Source organism: Chinchilla lanigera, unplaced genomic scaffold (assembly GCF_000276665.1).
Source record: "Chinchilla lanigera isolate Chin_1 unplaced genomic scaffold, ChiLan1.0 scaffold00116, whole genome shotgun sequence".
NCBI lineage: Eukaryota > Metazoa > Chordata > Mammalia > Rodentia > Chinchillidae > Chinchilla > Chinchilla lanigera.
Window position 1 is genome coordinate 493128 of NW_004955517.1, and position 24514 is coordinate 517641.

Consider the following 24514-nt stretch of genomic DNA (forward strand, 5'->3'; position numbering starts at 1 on the left):
GCGTCGCTGCGGGCGCTGGTCCGCGGTGGCGGGCGCGGCCTCGTGTGTGCCGGCTGCCCCGTCCTCGCGCGTCGGTGCCCCTCACCAGCGGCAGCTGCCTCGGAAGCGGGCGGGTCCAGTTCTCCTGGGTTGCCCCCGTTTCCGTGGGGCCCTGCCACTCACAGGAGACGTGACTCCGGCCCACGTGCCCGTGGGCCAGGGCAGAGGCACCGCTACCAGGGAGGGCCGCGCCGGGGCCGCCCGGGCCGGTCTGCGCTGGGGGGCTCTCGGGGCCTTACTGTGGGGTTCTTGGGGTGCTTTGGAGCGCCCCCAGGACTCAGCTGCGCGTGGCCCTTAATTCTCGTTGCACAGCAGCTTTGTACTTGGCCGTACCCGCGCGCGGTGGTTGAGCGCCGCGTGACTGTGACTTTGTTACGGCGTGTCCAAGTGTAGGGCAGGCACTGCTTTCAGCTTTTACCTGTGTCATTCTGTGCATACAGCTAACGGGAATGGCGGGCCGCGCTCAGCAGAGGAACGGAACAGTGAGATTAGCCCAGCGTCTGCGACCTGTGATCGTGCTGGGATTTGGATCTAGGCGGGATCACGCCCAGCGCTCATGTTCGTGCTTACCGTCCTGCTTTGAGAAAGTGGGCGGCGTAAGCCTCTCTATGGCTTCGGACGCCAGATGTAGAGTTAGATAGACTTGGGGTGAGCTTTGCATCTAGCATTTACTGAAATCATAAGTCATCCTGTGTAAATCTTACATGATATGCTGTACTTGATAGGCATAAAATGAGGAGCAAATGATTTATAAGCGGGTGTTGTTAGCGGCCTTCTAAAGTCAACAGTGGCACAGTATTGCAGATTTAAAAGCTGAGGCTGTGTTTGTATTCAGCTGTGCTACTTGGGGATTGGAAGACCATGGTGAAGTACCTTAGCGTCTCTAAGCCTGAGTACTCACATCTTTAAGTTGGGTTGCTTTCATAGAACACGAATTTACAGCAGCATGGGGCCTGGCACACCTAGGGTACAGGCAGGATCATTGTTTGTAAATCAGTACAGACTCCTGTGTTTGGTGTGTTTTTATTTTGTAGCATGGGTTAGTGTAGTGGTGGCTCGGTGTGACTCCTTCAGTGACGGTTTCTCATCGATAGTCTATAAATACTTGCTTCTGTGTGTGCACACTCACAGTTCTGTGCATGCACATGTAGCCTAAAACATCTACACTTGAAATTATTAAGAATTGGGTGAATTTTGTCTTATTTAGTAAGAACTTTGTTTTAAGAAAGTAATCACTAACTTTTAAGTTAGAGCAACTTCAAGGTTAATTTTAAAAGTACTTTTGAAAACCAGGCAGAAGAATTGCCATAACACCAAACAGCTGCAAAGTAAAGAAAATGGATTAACTGTAGTATTTATTTTCCTACGAGACTCAGAAATGGCAACATAATCTGTTAACCTGTTACAAATACCTACTGGAGTCCTAGTTAAACACTTCCACAGCGAATGTCTGCTCTGAGTTGGTTTTATGGATGTTGGTGAGTGCAAAATAAGTCCTCTACTGAAACATGTTCGAAATACAATGTTGGTGTAGAGTACCATGTTTTAAACATCTGTTCAGGGTTTGGCCAAAGTATTTATTTAAAAAAGAAGATGCTATAAGACCCATACTTATAAAAAAGAATCTGTTATGTGGAAAAGAAACCAAATGCTCATTAATAAGGGGCTTGTTAAATTGTAGCATGTGCAGATGCCCCTGGATTTATAATGGGTGTTACATCTGGATGAACCCATTATGAGTTGGAAATACTGTATAAGAAATGCGTTTGAGGTTTGGGGTAAAATGCATCCTTCACTTTTGTAAGATTCTGGCTTTGGTCCTCAGCATCCCTCTTACACACACACACACACACACACACACACTGCTGCACCTAACCTATCAGAGATCTTACCCAAGCAACCCATTTCTTTTTCAACCTTGCAGTCACTTGACTGACGAGGAACTGTAGTTTGCTGCCACTACCCTTTGAAGGGGGCACAGTGTCTTACCCCAGATTGCTAGTCTGGGGAAAAATTATAAATACAATTTCTACTGAACGCATGTCCCTTTTGCACCATTGTAAGGAGGTTAAGTTGTAAATGAAGCCATCTTAAGTTGGGAACCATCTGTGTTTACAGTGGAGTGAATATGCAGCTATTGAAACAAAGTGTCATTTATATATGGACACAGAATGGACCACTGAGATACCTCCTCCTGCAGGGCAAGAATTTCGTCTGTTCTGATCACCTTGTAGGGGCTCCTTGAGCAATACTTGCTACTCGGTGGTTGCTCAATAAATGATGGTTTTAATGGATGAATGAGTGAATGTTGTTCATTTTGAGGCAAAGCAAGCTGTTGGAAAATGAATATAGTTAGTTGGTGCTTATGTTTTCCTTCCTTTTTCTTTTTATCAGTGCCAGGGATTGAACCCAGGGCCTTGTGCATGCTGTGCAGGTGCTCTACCACTGACCATTGAGCTACACCCACAACCTACTGTGTGTGTCTTTAACTGAGTGTGTTACGTGGGTGTGCGATGTAGAAAACATTAGCTGTCTTTGAGGAAGAACTGGAGGGATGGGAATTCAGGTGGGGAAAGGTAAGTAGACTTACCTTTTGTTTTCTTTTGCACCATAGCCCACTGTCTGAATGTACTAATTAAAATAAGAGTTTACAAGTCCTGATTCGCGTGAGTTTAGAATTTGTGTCCCCTTTACTGCACACTGTTCCATTTCCCTGTCTTGGTGAAGCACCTTAGCCCTTTGAGGGGTAATAATGATTTTGAGGGAGGAGCGTGGTGTCTATACTACACAGAATTCTTATACAATGAATGCTACCTCACCCTGTCTGTGGTTGCATGTGAGAGAGCCCCTGCTGCTGTCCTTTGGAGCCGTGTTTCCTTGACCTCTGTACCTTATGCGGAGCATGGTCCTTAGGAGCTGCATGCAAATTTCAGGATAAAAGCATGGCTAGAATATGAGTCACTTAAGAATTTATAACTTCATCATGGTAAAAGCCAATCTCAAAGAAAACAATTTTTGCTTTAAGATGGGTGCTTTCTCCTCTTTGAGACACATCTTACATGTACTTTGAAAGTTCTGACCTCTTAAAATGAAGACCATTTGGCAAGTGTCAACCAAGACCAAGATGATCTATAATACAGGAGGGACAGAGTTCTATGTGTATAAACTTCTTGAATGTTGTATTTCAATATTATAGTTGTCCTAAGTGTTAATATTATGCCATATTTTCATTCTCTTTCTCTCTGTGTTTTGCTGTTTTTGATGAAGCCACTGAAGTTAAGTTGTGGACATTATACCACTTTCTTGTTGCCTGTTTTTTCCAATTCTTAAATTTGTTCTAAGTTACTGTTATTTTGGGATAGGTATCAACTTTTTTCCTTATGGATTCTCAAGCGTGAAATAAGAGGCTAGGAAAGGCTATATATACATGTCATGGTTTGTGTCTGAATGTCCCCCAAAGCCTGATGCAGTCATGGGGAGGGCTTCTAGAGTATATAAATGATTCATGGTCCAATGTTGGGATTTTGGGTGTGAGTGCTGCACCTGCCCTAGGGTGGGGAGTGTGCATACCATATAAGGGAGGAAAAGAGGCTTACTCTTTCCACTCCCTACCTTTTGCTCCTGCTGATTTTGCTGTTTTCCTCGGCCGTGTACTGTTGCCCTCTGCCATGTGCCACCCTGCCTTGGAGCCAGCCGAGTATGGACTGAAACCTCCACAGACTGTAAGCTAAATAAACCTTTCCTTCCTTAATTTTGAGTGTCAGGTATTTTGTCTCAGCAACAAGAAAAAAGTAACCGAGACAGTATATTTGTAAATTGTCTTTAAATTTTCAGTACACATCCATTTCTAAGACTTGGGTCTTAATTGCCTTCATCTTTGACCATCCTGGTAAACTGAAAGTAATATATAATTTCTGTTGCAGCCCCTACAGACACCAATGCTTCTGTACTTAGATAGGGTTAGCATAAACAACACTGATGATAAAGGTGTTAGCCATACCATAACATATATACAGCAGTTTATAAGTTACAAGTCATAGCACATTAGTTATTTAAACCACAGAATAATCCCATTAGGTTTGTATTGTTTTTTTACCAAATATAACAGCAACACTAATCATACCACTTTTTCTTCAATATTTCTTTTTTTTACTTTAAAAAATTTTTTACTTTAAAAATTTCCTTTAAAAATTACTTTAAAAATTTAAAAACTGACAAAACAACGAGGACAAAATCAAAACAGTACAAAAATAACAAAAATGATATATGACCTCAAAACAAAATGATAGAAATTTACAGTGGTTGCTATGTTACATACTGTTACCTTCAACGAAGTTACTCAGGCCACTAGACATAAGAATGTAAGACTGATCAAACAATCAAAGACAGTAACAAGTAAAAGAAAAAAAATAAATTTTAAAAATATAACATTGGAAATGATGCAGAGCTTTACCATACAAGATAGTAGGAGTTCAACAATGGTTCTTATGTTGCATATTGTTTTCAGACCAGTCGTTCTTGCTTGGTAGTTCTTTTCTACTGTTGGTCTTGAGATTGTGGTCATTTTTATCTCTGCGTAGAATATCTTTCGGCACCCTTTGTAGGATTGGTTTGGCACTCATGAATTTCTTCAGTTCATCTTTGTCATGGAGCTTTCTTATTTCTCCATCAATTTTGAAAGAGCTTTGCAAGGTACAGCAATCTGGGTTGGAAGTTGTATCATTTCAGGATCTGAAATACTTCACTCTAAGCTCTTCTTGACTTTATGGTCTGTGTTGACAAGTCTGCTGTGATTCTGATGGGCTTTCCTTCATAGGTGATCTGTTTCTTCTTTCTATTAGCTTTTAATATCCTATTCTTTTGTTCAGTTTCTGGGATCTTGATTATTATGTGTCTGGGTGTAAATTTATTTTGGTTATGGCTAATTGGAGTTCTGTATGCCTCACTTATGTGTATATAAGGTTCTTGTCCCATGCTTGGGAAATTTTCTGCTATTACTGCTGCAAATAGTCTTTTTATGTCATTGCTGTTGTCTCCTGCTCTTTCGTTGACACTTATCAGCCTTATATTGTTTTTCTTTGCCTCATCTTGCAGCTGCTGAATTGTTATTTGCTGTTCCTTTGTTATCTTTAAGAGATCTTTTCTTTCACAATCAGTAGCTGCAATGCTGTCTTCAAGGTCTGAGAGTCTATCTTCTATTTCATTCAAGCAGTTCTTCCAGCTTTCAATGGAATTTTTAATTTGCTAAATATCTCTTTGAATCTGTTTCATGCATTCTAATTCTTTCCTATACTGTTCATTCAAGGTTTCCATCATTTTTCTGTGTTCCTCTGGTTTTTTTTTAATCTATATCTTCTTTTGATGTGCCCAGCAATTCTTTCATTATGGTTGTCATTTCTTTTTTTACTTGAGCAATTATTTCTGATCTGATTTCCTCTATAGCCTGATGTAATTGGTTCTTTACTTCGGTTGCTATCATTTCAGAAATTTCAGATGTGTGACTTCGATGTTCTTGCATGCTTATGTTTCCTGGACTTGTTCTGGGTGTGGTGTTTGGCTGAGATTGCATTTTGTTCTGGGTGTGGTGTTTGTCTGAGATTGCATTTTGCTGCTTCTTTTTCTCATTTTCAAGTCTCCCTAGGTTTCTGGGGATTCAGGTTCGTTCCTGAGATGGCCACAGGGGCACAGAACTAGAGGACCTGGGCACCCACACAGCTCACCCAGACTTCCCGGGTTCAAGGCCCCTCCCATGGTGGTGGTGGGTACAGGGCCAGAGGATCTGTGTCCCCAGGCAGCTCACTGAGGCTTGCTGCATCCAAGGCCCCTCAGGAAGGTGGTAGCAGGGGGCAGGACTGGGGGATCCAGGACCCCAGGCAGTTCACCAAGGCTTCCTGCATCCAAAGACCCTCCGGAAGGTCTTCTTCAATATTTCTATTTTTTTCCCTCCCTTCTTTCTTTCTTTCCTTTCTTAAGGTGATAAGGGTGAAACCTAGGGCCTTGTGTAACCTAGATAGTTACTCTACCTCCAAGTGACACTGCCAGCCCCCTGTGTCTCAACAATTTGCAGCATTTATTATATCCCTTGACGTTTTGGAGCTGGCCTGCTGCTACCAGTAAGGCATTAGTGTTGCTCTCAGCTTGGTGATGGACCAGTATAAAAAGAAGACTACTTGGTTTGACCCCCAACACTCAAACAAAACAAAACAAACAAAAAAGAAATGAAACAAGACCACTTGTAATCGTGTCTTCACACAAGTTGGACAAGAGCATTGTCAGGATCACAAAAATGACCATATTCCTCCTTTCCTGCCTAGTGCAAGTGCCTGTTGCTCCTTAGCTCTCATAGTTGTGGCATGGTTTGTTCTTCTGGTATTAAGACTTACTAGGATATACAGTCATCAAGTTACCTCTACTTTGTAGTTTCATCCAGTCCAAAACGAAGCCCTGCTTCTTTGAATCCTTCCCCAGGCCACTCCGAGTTGCCTGATATCTCCTAAGTCCTCAGTCCTCCTGCTGAGTTCACCTGTTGTGCCTTTCTCCCCACTGAAATGACCAGAGAGTTCAACCAATGTTGTAGGGTTTATGGTTTAGTTATTTGTAAACAGAAGAACTTTCCCAGAGTCTTACATAGTATTTTAAAGTAAACACAGCATTTTGTAATCAAATGGTAATTCTCATTATAGAGAATCTGGAAAAAACACAAAGACGCCAAGAAAAAATTATCATTTCTTAATAATTCCATAACCCAGGAACAATCATAGTGAACATTCAGGTGTAGCTCAAGGAGCTATATTGGTATCAATGGTGGTAAAGCCATGGCATGCTCGTTACACAAGATAAAAGTGTTAATTTATGAGTTGTTCTTTTTCTAACCTAAAACCTTAGTATTTATATTTAATTGCAGTGTTGGCATTTTCCAACAATTAAGTGGGTTTTGCTATCACTGATCTATATCTCCACCTGCTTTTACAGCCCACTCTGTAGCATAATAGTGTCCTCTGTATATAGTTTTTGTTGTTGTTGTTTCGGGGGGGCATTGTTTTGTGGAGACAGGGTCTTGTTATGCAGTTCCGGCTGGACTTGAACTCAGTGGTCCTCCTGCCTCTGCCTCTCAGGAGTGCTTGCAGAGTACCTCTGCCCAGCCCTGCCCCTATATAGGTTTGAATCCTGCTGTTTTTGTTTACCATATTTTGGACATTTCCTCATCTCCTCCAGTCTTTGTCAAATATATTTTTAAATGTTGAATAGTATCATCTTATCTGAGACTAGATAGCTGTTCATTATTTGCTCTTCCTACACTGATCAATTTCAGAGATCATTTCTTTTGAATAGATGCCTCTAGAAAAGTCCATACATTCAAAATTTCTTGATTTGTATTGCTTGATTAGTTTTCAGTGATCACAGGCAGTGACATTCACAGATTGAGCATAACTGGGACTCTTTTGGGCTTGCTGTACCATGGGGAACTGGCTGCAGCTCCCTGCACATCTATTTCTGTCCTTCTCAGGGCAGAGGGGTGGATTGCATTTCACTGACAGGGCTGCATCTGCAGGCACCATGTGGAGGGAGGGAGAAGGAGGGCCAGCAGGGAGCCAAGAATACTTGTACATCCAGGCCACACCCTTATACATGTGTAGGAACCAAAGCCTCTTGAAGGGCAGACCTGAGCAGACATACTTCCCTAACAGAGCCTGCCAGGCAGCTTTGTAAAAAACCCTGTCAAGTACATATTTGTGATTCAATAGATGATAATTCTGTTTTAGACGTATAACAAGTAACAGTCTAAAAAATCTTTTAATAAAATATTGCCCTTTCCCAAAAACAAATACAAACATTTATAACCCCTTACATTATACACTTGTGTTTGTTCTCCTGCCCTATAGATATTTCTTGAGGGCCTGTCTTTGCTGCACTGTTGTAGGCACTCCAGTGTAGCAGTGAGCTTAATCAAGCTTACCTTATGGAGCATGAAAATAAACCCAAAGAAATCTAAGATACCAATGAATACTACAAGCCGCAATGCAAAATAATAAAGCAGAGAGGGGGGCAGAGAATAGAGATTTGTTGTTATTTTAGATAGTGTAGTAGCAAACATAAAGTAAGAAGTCTCTCGGTTCGTTGTGATGGTTGATCCTCAATGTTCCTATAGTTTAGATACTTAGCCTTTGAGTAGATGTCCCTTTATGTGGTTTCTGACTTTTCCTCAGAGCACAACTCAGTGATGTGCACTTTTTGTGTGTGATTTAATCTAATATTCCCGGTGATCTTATGAAGGAGCGATGATGCCTTTCCAGTGAAAGTGAGTGCATAAACAGTAGGAGAAGTTACCCAAGGGGCAGAACTAATAGTCAACTCAGACTTTGTTTTAACTGCTCCAAACTCAAGGGCACAGCTGAAGAGCAGAGTTCCTCCTTTCCTGTGCTCGGGAGGTTTGGAAGAAAGTGCACTCAGGTCAGACCCCCCTGGGGAAAGGTTAATGTGAACCCATTGGTATGTAAACTGTGTTTATCCCCTTGGAAGACTGCTTTGTTTCCAGTAAGTAGGTCTAGGCTGGGCACTCTCTTCATATGCTAACTAGCTGTACACAGCCTGCAACTGTGGAAGATGGCAGCTCCTTTGTGTCTGAACATCCTTGGAGGCTGTACCCCACTTTTGAACTGAGTTGTCCTGCAGTGAATTATGGAACATGTGTTACCCACACACATACCCTGTTTATAAGCACATATGCTTAGGCTCACAATCACCAATGCAGACACAAATTAAAAGGACACAGGCATATTTTTTGTTGGTGTTCTTTTTTCCTGGAAGATGGAATATCCACCTCAGATGGCCTCTTAATAATATTTGGGTAAGATCAGTTTTTATTTGATGGTAATTGGTATGTATGTCTTGTTTCATAAAAGAAAAATACATCACTACCTGGGCTTGGTGGCACTTGTCTGTAATCTCAGTACCCTGGGAGCCTGAGGCAGGAGGATGACAAGTTTCAGTCCAGCCTGGGCAAATTAACAGGACCCTGTCTAAAAATAAAAATATGAAATGGACTAAGGGTGTAGCTCCAGTGCAAAGGTCCTGGATTCAGTCCTCAGTCTCAGAAAATTCGAGTGGGAGTAGGGAGAAACAGTTCTGAGAACCAAATGGAGGAAAGGGACTGCTGCACTGTGGCCTCTGCCTTTCACATACATCCAGCCTGGCCAGGAATCCCACTCCAGATCAGTGTTGGCAAACCTACGGCACGAGTGTCACAGTGAATCCTGACATTTGCTCGAGACACACTCCAGGGGCATCTGTGAAATGTGAAAAAAAACACAGATTTCAGATATGCTGAGAAAAACATCTATAAATGCCAATTTTTATAGTTTAAACTCTAAATATGCTATGTCTCCCACAGTTATATAATTTAATAAAGTATTGTATACAGTACTGTAATAATTTAATTTAATAAAAATATGTACAGTAATTCAACCCGCCTCCTGGAGTGTCTTAAACTTCTGGTGCTTAGGTTCACTGCCAGAGCCTTAGGAGGTGCAGAGTGTTTGGGCGGCCTCTTAGGGATCTTAGGGCTGTAGGAACACGCCCCGTATAGCCCCATATAGCAACCTGTTACGTTGTGGGAATGCTGGTGCTTAAGCCCGAGATGGGTTATATGGCAGCAGCCAATCAACACCAAGGAGAACTGAATCCCCCTCTTGGATTGGCTACTTGCAAACCTTCCACCCCCAAATTGTTGAGGATATTTGCAGTTTCCACAAAATTGCAGGGCTTTTGAGGAACAATTATTAGTCAGGCCATAAGGTGAAATCTGAGAACTATTGAGGGTATGCACTCTGACCCGCAGCTTAGAGGGGACATACTGATTTGTTTTTCTTTTAAGAGAAAGGCTGTTAATGTATGCGTTGTTTTTCTAAACTAAAACCATCAGTATTTGAGTTTAATTGCAGTGCTGGCACTTCGTGATGAATAAGTGGGTTTTGGGTTGTGGTTTGGGCACTCATCTCTGAAAGGTTTGTCATCCACTGTTGTAGGTGGTTAGACCAGGGCATGGCATCTAGAGGGAATTGGTGGTGGAAGAGACCCATATTTGGGCCATGATTACATTTTCAGCTGAATCACAGGCCTCTTTGTATAGCTCTTATATTTTATGTATTACTGTTAACCCCAGCCTAATTTGAAAGGATGCCACCTGTAGGGGGATTGATTTCTGGATGTATGTTTCTTTCAGAAAGTGCGTAACATGCAAGGAAAGTAGTTTTGGATGAGAAAGAAAGGAAAATGACAAGAAAGGAATCTTGTCATGGCTGGGAAGGTGGTGTATCCTCGTGGCCAACCTCCGAGCGTCCCTCTAGTGCGGGGCCTTGTTGACTGTGTGGAGCTTTGGAAGGTCTGTGGCCTGACTGCTGCCCCGTCCAGGAATGCCCCCTTCCAGTGTGATTCCTGCACTCCAGCCCATGGGTCAGTGAAAGGAGCAGAGAAGGAAATGGATCCTGTTTCCATTTAAAAGGTCTTTAACGTTCTGATCTGTCTCTTTAAATGTGTGCTGCAACTTCACTGGGGGTGGGGAGAGCGTGGCACCCTCCTCCACAGTGAGGAAGCTGGTGATGCTCTTCTGTGCACTCAGGTCCTCTGTTGATTCCTCAGTGGAATCAGTGGGATTGGAAGATTGCTTTGGAAATATTTGAATCACTACTGACTGCCTGATTTTTGCTTTCATTACAAAATAGAAGATCGCTTCTAGTGTGTCTTTCTCAGAATCCAGCCTTTGTCTCTGCTTCCCTCCCATCTCCCTTTCTCACTTGTTGAACATTAAACTATGAGAAGACAGAAGTGAACAAGTTGCTGTTTGGAGAGAGACATACGAATATACAACAATAAACTAATGTGTTACAAATTATAAGGTATCACAAATCATAAGGAAAAGCCAAAGAGAACACAGCGCTCCTGCTTGTTAGCGGAGGGATGGCTTCTACAGAAAAAATGGATTTTGTAGTATTGGTAGGAGTTTGCTGGGCAGTGAGAGCAGGAAGGAACTCATGGAAAGAGGATGAGCACAGTTGTGTTGGTGTATATCTGTGTGGCCCGCAGATATACACAAACTCTGGGCACTCTGCTGGGACACATCTGGAATTTCAGTGCTCAGCCTGGTGGCAGATGAGCTGGAGAAAGCATGTTAGGATGCACTGTGAAGGACCTGAGCGTTGCAGTCCTGTGCCATCCTCAGCAGTAAATAGGATTCACTTACAACACTGTTGACATAGCCAGAGTCTGGTTTTGAACTGACCCAGAATGGGAGAGAACATGTGTTTGCTTACCTAATGAAAAAGCCCCAAAGTAGCCTGCGTTCAAGCTTGCTTTGATCGCAGTGCTAAACACATGTCAGGAATCTGCCCACTGTCTCTTTGCTGCCCTGGGCCTAGTGTTACCATTCTGTCTCATCTCTGGTGCGAAAGGATTGTTGCTAAGACTTTTAGACTCCCAGCATTGCAGTGTAATAGTTCATGGAAGCTTTTTCTCAGTGGTTACAGCCAAAGCCCTGGTATTGAGTCCAGTCAGGTAAACCAGGGCTGTGTGACTGCTCCTGAGTCCTTCACTCAAGAACAGCTACACCAATGACATGAGCTGGGGCAGGGTCACAGGCCCTTTCAAGCTGGGAGCTGGCTGTAGGAGAACAGGTCTTAGAGAATAGAGTAGGGTGGAACTGCTCCTTTATGATACAAATTTCACCCCACACTTTAAGAGGATTGGCTTGCCTGATACTGTGGCACACATCTATAATCCCAGCTACTCCATAGGCTGAAACAGGAGGATCTCAAGTTTAAGGGCCAGTCTGGGCAATTTGGTGAAGTCCTTTCTCAAAATAAAAGTAAATTAGAGCTGGGAGTGTAGCTCACTTGTAGAGCACTGCCTAGTATGTACTAGGTCCTGGTTTCCATCTCCAGAATGTGCCCCCCTCCGCCAAAAAAAGAAGTGGCTTCTTTGAAAAGACCCTGGGATCCTTTTTCAGTCCCATTATGTTCTTACCTGTTACAGAGGAGACAGGCAGAAGGCTCATTCATGTTTTTTGTGGAGACTCACAAGGAAGAGAGGCTCTAGCAATATTGTCAGGTATACACCATACATTCATGTACACACATACACACTCACCCCTTCAATTATCCACAGTCAGTCATGTTCAGAAAATATTAAATGACATATTCCAGAAATAAACAATTCATAAGTTTAAATGTATGCCTGTCTAAGTAGTGTGGTGAAATCTTGCGTTATCCTGCTTTGTCCCTTTTGGACTGTGAATATCCGCTTGAGCCAGCATGTCTACACTCTAGTGCTAGCTCCCAGTGACTTCCTTTCTAGCAGTCTTGCCTGTTTAGTTGGCTGTCATGATGTGGTAACCCATGTTCAAGGAATCATTGTCATGAACAGCTACAGGGGTATAGGTAGTGATGGTGGCAACTCAGACACACCACAGAGAGGCCTGGAGAGAAAAAGATGAATGTTCTTGACTACAAGGGAAGAAAAGAAATCATATCCTAAGGTTGCCAGGATCTACAGTACAATAAGATATTTGGAGAGAGATCACACTCATACAACTATTATCAGTTTATTGTTATAATTGTTCTACTTTATTATTTCCTGTTGATCTTTTTTGTGCCTGATATATTAAACTTCATTGTATGTATGTATGTATGAAAAGACATCCATAGGATTCAAAACTGTCCTTAAGCGTCTGCTAGGGTTATCAGATCATATCCTCTGTGCAGAAGGAGGGACTACTGTGGGTGGATAGATAGATAGATAGATAGATAGATAGATAGATAGATAGATAGATAGATAGATGGATGATTTTTTTGTTTCTTTCTATTATCCATAAAGACTTAGATTTTATAGCTTAGTAGAAGGCAAAGGATTAGAACAGCAATAATAATATATATTATAATGTTAACACATAGTATACATGCATATAGCAGACACATCAACAATTTGTTCTGACCTAAAGGTCAGGGGAAAATGTAGAGGTAATGGAGTCCCTGCCAGTAGCCTTTCCATGCGGCAGGCAAAGGTCACGGACCTAAACAGGAGTGGACATGTGAGCAGCCTTCTTTACCTGTTTGCAGTTCCCACACGCCCCCCAGTGTGACAGTCTCCATAAGTGGTGCGATTCTAGCACTTAGTATGTTTTTTTTTTTTTTAAATCCAACATGGTCCTTGAATCTAAGCCAGATTCCTCAGCTGCTGTTTAACCAAAGCAGCAGCAATCAAGGGTGATTTTGACTATAAGCTGTCAAGAAAAAATACTGAGGTGTCATAATTAAGACAAGCTATTACCTAACTGATCTCTATTTTAAGAAATACTAATTTTCATTTTTTTCCCAATATAGATTTTAGCTTTATTTTTCTTTGACTCATCTCAAACGCATAAAATAGCTTTTCTGCTGAATGAATGATGGTATTTGAATGTCATTGATATTTGGTTCCATTGGAAGAGAGGGAAATGGAACACTGGATGCCTTTGCAGATCGCAGAGGTGATAGGGTGGCTGTTTTCTAGGCGGAGACACAGGTGCACAGGTTGAGAAAGCAGTTGGGCGACTCCCGGTTTTTGTTAAGCAAGAGCCTCTGTCCTGGGGCCTGGGCAGGGTTGTCTGTGCAGCTTTCCTCTCTCCTTGTTCCTCTCTCTGGCATCCGGCTCACTGCAGCCAAAGCATCTTGCAGGGCTGGAAGGTGGAGCATCCCTGGAGCTCAGCTGCCTCTTTCACAGGCAGGAGTGTAGTATGTTAGCTTTTCCAAGGTACCAGGGATCTTCTCTTGAGCAGATCTTCCCTTTGAAGAGCTGTTCACGTGGCTGGCTTTTTGGAAGAGGGAAAATTGTTTTAATGACCTGGTATTAGAAGTATCCACTATCATCAGGCTTCCTTTTCATCTTCCAGATCCTTTTCAAATTCAAGGGAGGAAGTGACAGGAAAGTCCCTAGGGGAACAAGAATAACACCAAGAGGGAGCTGGCCTGGGCTGCCTTCTCCTGCCAGCCGTGTTCGATTTTGCCAGGGTTATTTTTGCCCTTGGCAGTCTTCTTCCTCTCTAATTGCAGGGCCATATGGTGCCTCAGCCCCCACACAGAGAGTTGGCACTTCCCCTCCGTTCAGTTTCTGTCCTTTCTGTTGCACAAACCACCTGCCATGGTGGTGGGGTTGCACGGCGCACCCTCCTGAAGTGCCACAGCCTCCGTGTCTTAAAAATTTGCGCTGAAGCCCCCGTAGATGCCCTAAATTAGTGAGGAGGAAGGAAAAATTGAACAAGAAACAGGGAAATGAGATGAAGTTGGGGGGCAGTGAGATGGGTTCAAAGTCGGGCTCACACTGGCCGTTGTTCTGACGAACAGCATGATGAGCATTCATTGAGTGCCTCCCGTGTTTCATTGTTCCAGGCACTGTGAGCGCATTTCTTGGTCTTGTTTATCTGTCACCTTACTTCTCAGGGAATGAGGCTCTGAGAGGTTATTCCGACACTTGCCCAAGTCATGTGGCTCAGGCCAGTTTCTAAGTATGGTCTTCCTCGTTCCAAATTCCACACTTGTAAGCCAGCAGTGCCTTCTAACTCCACAATACAAGTGAATTAAAATTGTACTTTTAAGCTGTATTCCATACCATAACACAACCTGGAAATAGGACTACTAGTGATCTTGCTGGGGTTTTTAAACTATAGAAGCAGCAAACATTTATTGTCTCACAGGATTTCTGAGGTCAGGAGTCCAGGAACCAAAAGCTGGGCAAAGCCGGGAAGCTCTGGCTTGTGTACTCTGAGAAGATTTCTCTCTAAAGCTTGCATCATGGTGCAGTCATCATGGGACATGTGGCTGCAGAAAACAAGACTCTGAAGTTGGCAGTCATGCTTTTCACAGAACACTCCAAATGTACAATTTACAGTACAGACTTTCACAGGTTACCTTAGAATGCTGTGGACAGTTGTGGATTGGATGGATGTAATATTTGGGCTGGGGATTTTTTTGATTTGTCTTTTTGGTACTGGGGATTGAACTCAAGACCTTGCACTTGCCAGGCAGGTGCTATGCTACTGAGCTACATCCCCGGCCCTATTTGGGGTGGTTTGGCAAAACTTTGCAGGTTTAATTTTCAAGGCATCTACCTTAAGTACAATTAGACCAAGCAGTGATCTGAACCACATGAATGATTACTTATTCAAGTACTCCAGGTATGTTTTGATACTGTTAGGAATATTTGCACTGCCGCCCGTCTGATGAGGACAAGCGAGGGGCAGTGTGCCTTCTCTGTTTAAGGTCTTTTCATGAAAAGTACACTTCATGCTCCACTAGATCCCAGGGGCTGAAACCTAATCCTGTGGTCATGTTTGGCTGCAAGGTGAGCTGGAGATGTCTGTATTCCAGCTGGGTACATGTGGAAGCTGAGAGTGCTATTGCTAAGAAAGGACGGCAGAGTGCTGTTGGACACCAAGGAACAGTCTGTGCCCCAAACAGCAGATATGAAAGCTTTGACATAGTCAAGGCCATTGTGACAGTTGGTGGAAGGAGGAAAGAGGCCAGTGCTCAGAGAGGAAAGAAGGGGCAAGATCGCATGGGAGGACTGAGCACTTCCCCTGACCAGTGGTTGGAGAGTGGTTCATTTAGGGAGATGAATAGGGAGGTTGTGCTAGAAAGTAAATCTATAGTAGTTCAGCTTGTGCTGTGTTAATTTTATTATTATATATACAGATATGTTAACTATAAATTAGTGTTTGTAATAGCTATTTTGAATAAATGCTATAACCTTCAATTTTGAAATAGGCACCTGTAAGCTTACATAGTAAAGAGAGTTCTATGTATCCTTCACTCAGCTGCCCCCAGTGATGAATCTTAAGCCATTCTATTAAGTCTGAGATCTCTCTTAGAGATCTAAGTGGAGATTTCATGGATGTTAGATAATAAGCAAATCTGTAGCTCAGAAAGCAACACTAAATAAATTCTATATGTAAGTTTGAGATTCTTTTCTATACTAATGCAAGCCATGAATCTAAATGAGCACGTGAGTTAATTTTGCCAGAGTTTTGTGTGTTTCCTGGGAGAATTTAACATTAGAAGGGAGATTTAGTTAATGTTCTCACTTAATTAATAATAAAAGTTACCTTAATTGCACTGTCTCTGTACCAGGCACTTGTTAAGCGCTCTGCATGAAATACATCACTGGGTCCTCACAGCAGTTTGAAGGCATGGAGGTTACCTTCCTTGCTTCTCAGAGTCCCATATAAGAATACAGGAACCACAAACTGTAACATGGCTGGTGGAGATTCCAACACTGAGCTGTCTGGTTCAGACATGTGTGTGTAACCACTGTGCTGTGTACCATTCTGGAAGAATTTTCTGGTGGAAGAGCAAGGTCAAGGTTAAGGTCATTCCTAGCATTTGCCTAATTCAGCGGCACAGGTAACATTAGTGAAGGTGATCCAGAAGATAACATTCAGAGCACACTCTGAACACTGAAGAACGACCCCTTCTGTTGTTGGCTTTATACAGTATGTGATTATGGAGCTGACCTTGTCCAGCGATGTGCCATATCCATGCCATGTACAGGGTGCTGCTTCATCCACTATCCGATCATTCTTTCACTTAGCTTTTGCTGATGCTCTTACTCTAAGCTGGACACTCTCACATATACACGGGTACTTTGTGTGCAGAAGGGATGTGGGGAGGATGGGATGTCATTTACCAGATTACAGATGTGGCGAGAGGGCGTCAAAATCACCTCAGAGGCTGGAGAAGATGGAAGGGCAGGCTTAAACGAGTACGACAAATGCTTGCTACTGTGGATGGGAGCTGTGTGTGTGTCTGGCATCACTGCCCATCAGTCATCTCTATATGTGTTTTACATATGCCTTTATAGTATATACATGCATACATGCTTGCATGTTATGTGTCTGTGTCATATGTGCATGTGTATATGTTTAAATTTGTATGTAAACCCTATTTGATGCTTAAGTATATACTCAAAAGAAATGAAAACAGATGTTTAAGTGAAAACTCACACATAGCACTGTTCACAGGATCCAGAGGGTACAAAAACAACTTAGATGTCCATCACCCCATAAATGGATAAATTAATGTGGTATACTTACGTAATGGAATACTTTAAGTCATGAAAAGGAATGAAGTACTGATGGATGCTATGTCATAAGTGGGCCTTGAACACATGGTGTATGGGAAAAGCCAGGTGAAAGGCTACATATTTACATGGAATATCCAGGTTAGGTGAATCCAAGTAGTTGCCAAGTGCAGGAGGGAGGAGGAGCAAGGAATGAATGCTTGATGGGCTTGGAGTTTTTCTTTGCAATGGTCGGATGTTCAGCTGGGGTGGTAGTTGGACCAAATTGTGAATGTACTAAATGCAACTGAACTTACACTTGAAAATGGTTCAGGCAGCCCTGAACAATGAGCATGCAGCACCTTTGTGAGCACAACCGGCACCTGAGGTGCCTGACCTTAGGCCTGTGGCTGGGGAGGCAGTGAGGACCGGCTGGTGCCCAGGGTCTGCACAGGTGAGCCACCCAGGGAGCCTTCAGAAAACAGGGGCAGTGTAGAAGTGTAACACACTGCTTTCTCAGGATACTGTCCTTCATCATAGAGGAACATGAAGGAGGACAGAACCATCATAAATCCTTAAAATCTGAAAGTCATGTCCACAGATTTGGTCACATTTGGGGATGTGTCTATAAATTTCAACCAAGAGGAGTGGGAATGGCTGAACCCTGTGCAGAAGAATTTGTACAGGAAGATGATGTTGGAGAAATACAGGAGGCTGGTATCACTGGAAATTTCTGTTTCTAAGCCAGATGTGATCTCATTATTAGAACAAGAAAAAGAGCCCTGGATGATGAAGGAAGAGAGAACATGGGTGCTCATATATTGCTGTGGTGTGACATTTTTAATTCTTCTAGAAAAATACCCAGAAGGGGAATAGCTGGTTAAGTGGAACTTCTAATCCCAGTTTTGTGAGTAATCTCCAAACTAATTTCCACAGTGGTTTCACCAATCGACACTCCCACCAGCAGTGGAGAAGTGTTCCTTTTCCCCCACAGCCTCTCCAGCACTTGTCATTGGTTGATTTCTAAATGATAGCCATTCTTTGTGGGGTGAGATGAAATCTCAGTGTTGTTTTAATTTGCATTTCTCAAATGACTAATGATGTTGAACATTTTTTCATATATTTATTCTCCATTAGTATTTCTTCATCTGAGCCCATTTTTGGATTGGGTCTTTGAATTTGAGGGACCTGATTTTTAAAAATTCTTTATACGTTCTAGATGGGAGTCCTTTGTTTGAGGGGCAGTTGGATAAAATTTTTTCCCAGTTTGTGGGTTTTCTTTTTACTCTGTTGGTGATTTCTTTTGATGTGCAAAAACTTTTCAATAGGATCAGATCCCAGTTGTTGATTCTTTGAAGGATTTCCCATGCAGTTTGGATTTTGTTCATGAAGTCTCTGCCTACTATGTTTATAGCAGCACAATTTGTCATAGCTAAATCTTGGAAACAACCCAAATGCCCATCAACTGAGGAATGGATAAAAAAGATGTGGTATTTCTATACAATGGAGTATTATTCAGCTATAAAAAAGATAAACTCGAGACTTTTATAGGTAAATGGATGCAACTATAGACCATGCTCATAAGTGTAATAAATCAGACCCCCCCATGGGTAAACATCACATTGTCTTCCTGGTGTAAGAACATGAAAGAGTAAATAAAACCTAAAATATACAATAGATAATAAGAAAGGGAAAGAAATTTGCTCAAAGAAAGGAACAATGGGGATGAGGGAAAGAAGAAAAAGAAAGCACTAAGGCTATATATATATATGGATCGGTGGCATAACTGTACTGCTGGTGTCTGATGGTTTGTTGAGGGGAACAGTTAATGATTCAAAGGTTTTTTTATATATAGACCAATTTTGCATGCTTATATCTGGTAATCTGAGCAACTTATGTGACAACAACAATTTGCAGTATAACAACCATTGGTGTATTCCTACAATCCTGTCTAGTGAAACTATGTATTGTTTCTAATGTTCTTTTAAATTATTATTTTCTTATTCCCTTTAATGATTTGATCAATCTTCTATTCTTACATCTGATAATCTGAGCAACTTTGTTGAAGGCAACAATATGTAATATAACAACCACTGTTAATCCCTATAATTTTTTTGAAACCCTATATCATTTTTAGTGTCCTTGCTTTGTTTTGTTTGTATTTTGTTATTGTTCTTTTTTTGGTACTATTTTCTTTAAAATTAAAAAAAAAAAGAAGAGGGAACAAGAGACACATGCCCTGATTGGGAGTCTGTATTTAAAGCCAGTGAATTTTCATCAGAGCAAGATATCAACGAAGAATCAGCCAAACTCATGACAATGGAAACAAGCCATCTTAGTTATACTCTTGATTAGCCCAATTTGAAAGAAAATTGTGAAGGTGAGGACTGGTTTGAGAACAAGTTGGAAAGTCTGAAGATACATTCTAGTGAGGTGATCATCACTCAAAGAAATCCTCCCTGAAGATCAAAGTAATGTGTATAGTAGGTCTTGGTAAAAATCCCAACAGGATGCAATAGTAGATGTACAATAGTTTCGTACAAAAGAAAGAGCATGTAAACATCAGTCATAAAAGAGAAGTTACTGGAAAAAAATCTGTTGAAATGAAATACAAAAAGGTTTATGTGGAAAAGAAACTTTTGAATGTAATGAAAGAAAGAAGGTCTTCAATCAGAACTCGTCCCTTACTTGTCATTAGAAAATTCATACTGGAGAGAAACTATGCATGTGTTAAATGTGGGAAATGTTTTAGCCAGAGTGCAAACCTAGTTCAACATAAAAGAATATATGGGAGAGAAGCCTTTTGAATGTAAAGAATGTAGGAAAGCCTTCAACCAAAATGCATACCTTGCTCAACATCAGAGAGTTCATACTGGAGAGAAAACTTACCAGTGTAAAGAATGTAAAACAGCCTTCAGCCAGATCGCACATCTTACTCAGCATCAGAGAGTTCGTATAGGAGAGAGACTTCTTGAGTGTGTTGAATGTGGAAAAGTCTTTAGTAATGGTTTACTCCTTGCCCACCATCAGAGAGTTCATACTGGAGAGAAATCTTATGAATGTAAAGTATGTAGGAAAGCCTTCAGCCAGATTTCATACCTAGATCAACATCAGAAGTTTCATGCTGGGGAGAAACCCTATGAATGTGTTGAATGTGGGAAGGCCTTAGCAACAGTTCATCACTTGCACAACATCAGAGAAGTCATACTTGAGGAAAAAACCCTATATGTGCAAGGAATGTAGGAAAACATTTAGCCGGAATGCAGGTTTTTCTGAACATCAGGGAATTCATAAGAGAGAAACCTTACAAATGTCATATTTGTGAGAAAGCCTGTAGCTATAGTGGATCACTCTACTTCAGAGAATTCATACTGGAGAGAGACTCTATGAATGTAAAGACTGCAGAGAATCAGGCAACATGCACACCTTGCTCATTATGAGAAAATTCATACTATGGAAGCATTCTTGACCTTGTCCTCTCCCGCAACTTCCCCATCCAATCAGTTACCAAGACCTGAGGGTTTTATTTCCTAAATCTGTCCAGAATCTGACCCCTTTAATCCATTTGCATTTCAATGTCTTTGTCTAATATACATTAATCTATTTAACATAGATCCTTGTGAAAATAGCTTTCTATTTTGTCTCCTTGTGTTACCTGCTGCTTCTATTATTGTCCACATTCCAATCAAATTTGTATTTTTTAATGAAAAGTTTTAATCATATCATTTGTCCTTAAAATCCCCCAGTGACATCCCATAGTTCTTAGATTAGAATGCACATTCCTCAAAATAGCCTAAAAAATTTCCCTGACTCCTAATTCCTTGTTCCACACTACATTCCAAAGCCCTCATGTCAGTATTCATCTAATTCTCTGAACATATCCAGATTTAGTAACTTGTACCAACACAAAGAAGTTCTGGGTTCCAGTCCTTGCTTTTCTGTTTTCTAGCCTTAATTTTGGGGTAGCATTTTTTCCTTTGTAAACTTTAGTCTTACTCATATTGTTGGGATATTTGTACTACCTCAAAAGTCAATGGGAGAATTAAATAATTTGAAAATTACTCAGCAGAGTGCCTAGCACAAACTAATAACTCAAATATTAGTGTAAAATAAAAAGGAACCATGACATACAAAAAGAGCGACCATGAACCCAAAATAAGCAGTTTCCACTGGACTGGGAGAGTGTAAGATTTTTTTAAATTTGAAATAATAAAGTTGAATGGTGAGATCTAATAAAGTAGGATGATCATTAGATTTTATGATGATATAAGTAAGACAATGACTTGTATTTCAAGATGAATGTGTGGATTTATGACTTGGTAAGGAAAACAACATCATATAAATATGTAAGTTGCCGAAGCTACTTTTTCTTAAAAAAAAAAAAAAAAAAGGTAACATTTACTGAGATGTATTCATCATTTACATGTAAAAAAAGCAAAATATTAATTTAAAACACAATACAGAAAACTTGATCAGTGACAACGAAATAATAGAAAATAAAGAGTAAATCTGACACTTTTAAAAAGAGGAAGAAAATGGTTCAAACAAGGATTTTTGTGTTATGCTTATTTTACCATAAATAAATCGAGTCACTATCTATTCAAAACCTTTTTCTTATGAGCTAGGTAAGAAATTTCAAGGATTCTTTTTTTATTTCTAGAAAAGAATACATCCCACTCAGACATCATTAATGGCAGTGTTTGAATAACAAAAGTTACTGCACAGAGGCCAAACTTTACCTGGGAGAGAGGGAAAAGAAATGAGGGTTGACCTTTGCTGAGTCTGCTCTCTGCCAGGCACCGTGTGAAGGGCATCACCAGATCGTCAGATGTAAATCAGTGCAGCGGCCTTTTGTGTGGTTGGCGTTGTCTTTGTGTGATGCGTTCAGACACTGAGGTACAGGTGATTCTGTCAGGCGTCCTAAGGCAGTCTGTGAGCACGGGGCCCGCTGGCTGTTTACTCCGTGAGGCACAACCACATCCCCTGGAACTCGTTCTGTGAGCCAGTCCTTTCTGTGTTAGATGACTTTGTATCATTTGACACAGATAAAAGAAGAAAGATGGTCTTCCTTTGGCTTTACGAAGTCTAAGTTTCAGACCACCCTTTTTGGAGGCATTTCAGTTTTTTCCTTCATGTAAGTGACAGCAGCCAGGCAAGGAGGATGTAAAAGGCAGCTCTTAATTAACTTAGAGTCTGCTCAATATCTTTGTATCAAAAAATGTAATCTGTACAAAGAATGTTATTTCATATACAGGTGAGCGTACCTCACTTTCTGTTACATTGCCAGTTGGCACTTATGCCTAAATTATAATGAACTTGACAGTAATACGGCAGGAGCCTGGGTGTGAGGCGGGTTCTCATGGAAGTGTGCCTTGCTCAGGCTGGGACTGGCTCCCTAACAGGTGTTGGTGTGAAGAGGGACTGGCTTTTCCGCTGCGATTTCAGCCTGGCAGCAGTGCTTTCGGATGCCTGTGTGCGAAATCCGGACACTTGCCACAGGAGGAGGCGAGTATGTGGAACCTTAGCCTTCTTGAAATGTAATGACCGTTGCAGATATCTTAGTATCTACCTGCACTTTCTGCTTTGCTCAAGTAGTGTAGTTTTCGGATTAAGGACTTGGTACTCTTTTCTTTTCTTGCTACTGTCTGCTAGTGGCCTTTAAAAGCCCCAGGACTTAATGTTAGTGGTTGATGGCAAAGCCATCCAGCAGCTGTGGGTCTGATGACCGTTTAATATTTTAACCTTGAGGAGGTTGTGGGAATATTTAATCAAGTAATTACCCATACTGCAGTTGAGGGAATGTGCCCACCACAGCCCTGAAAGAGTCCAGTCTGTAAAAAGGAGCCTGGACACTCCCCTCTTGGTTGTTGTCTTTGTGTGAAGCAATGAGAAAGGGGTCAAGTACAGCCGTCAGGGTGTGAGCACAGAATTGGGCTTTTCAGTTGGTGAGCAGTTGCAGGTAGGTACAGTGTGTTATTAGAGTAATTGAACTGTAATTCCATAAAGAGGACAGTTCATTATCCAGTTCTTGTTTTAATATGTCATAACAGCAGCTGTAGCACCGATGAACTAATTTGCATGCACTTAAAGCTTTCTGGACAGGTTGGTAGCATAATTATCACATAGCATACGCTGCTAGTGAAAGCTGCAGCTTTTGCTAGAGGTGTGCTCAGGGGACCCATTTCCCTGACTTAGTTAAATTTCAGATGAAATACATGCAAGAAGTAGCCATTTCATTGACACCGCATTTGTTCTACAGACAATAACTTCCTGAGTTACCTTAATTTGAGCAGTTATTTTGGCAAAAAATGGCAAAGATGTCAGCGGCACCCTCACAGTGAACTGAGCATCAAGGAGGGCAGAAAAAGAAGAGAGAGAAAAGGAAATGAAATGATCGCACATCTCACTCTGACATTAAAGTATTAAGGAATAGAAAAGCACAATAAATATTACTCATGGATGTAATTAGGTAATATAAATTGTGATGGAAATGGAGAATATAAGGTAGGTTCTTTAAAAACTAATTATATATAACAACAGATTCTCTGTTTTTCCAAAGATGAAATCTTTTTCCATACATACTTTCTAAGAGCTGTGCTCTCCCTCTGATTGTGATTTGGGGAAGGCACTGCAGTCCCCAGAAAGTCTGTGGCATGCACGGGGTAGTTTGCCTCCCTCCTGTGGGGCTTGGAGACTGAGAACCAGTGATCAATAAATACTGAGAGTAGAGCAAGTGGGTTCTACCCTAATGCTGAGGGTATTAGGAATTAAGACACATTCTGCTCATATGGCAGTGACAACATGATCACTTTGTTCTTCTGGTTTTGCATAAACTTTTACAACTCGGAAGCTTTCAGTAACTGTAATTGAAAACCATGAGATATCAATCTCTGAAGATTCAGTGCTTACTGCAGACAGGAGCACATACTGAAAGTAATGATGTCACTTTAGTTTGCCTTCTTAAAAGCTACATTAGTGGACCTGAAAGCTCAATATTCTAAACAGAATGTGTACATTTCTAAGATCACACTTGATTCTTCAGTACGAATGAAATCTTGGGTATTCTGACTTTATTTTAGTTCTACAGTTTTCTGTTGTCATTTGGGTGTTTTGTTTTGTTTTGTTTTGTTTTGTTTTGTTTTGTTTTGTTTTGTTTGGGCCAGAGTCTTGCTATGCAGTCCAGGCTGTCCTCAAACTAAGAGCAGTTCTCCTGCCTCAGCCTCTCAAGTACTGGGATCATAGGCAGGCACTATCACACCCAGCAGCTGTACAGGCTTTAAAAACATTCCAAAGATTAATCATTTGTTTCTCTGCAGATTATCTCAAATATTATTCTTACTCATTAATACTGTAAAGGAAGAAGGAGGGGGAAAGAAACCCTGACGCGCACTGA

At 41.4% G+C, this 24514-nt stretch overlaps 1 protein-coding gene and 1 pseudogene across 7 annotated transcripts in view; both read left to right on the top strand.

Moving 5' to 3' along the window:
* Positions 1 to 24514, top strand: part of Magi1 (membrane associated guanylate kinase, WW and PDZ domain containing 1) — a 599700-nt gene that overhangs the window by 438429 nt on the left and 136757 nt on the right. The gene's annotated exons all lie outside the window — the stretch shown is intronic.
* On the top strand, positions 17713 to 20655 carry LOC106147086 (annotated as a pseudogene).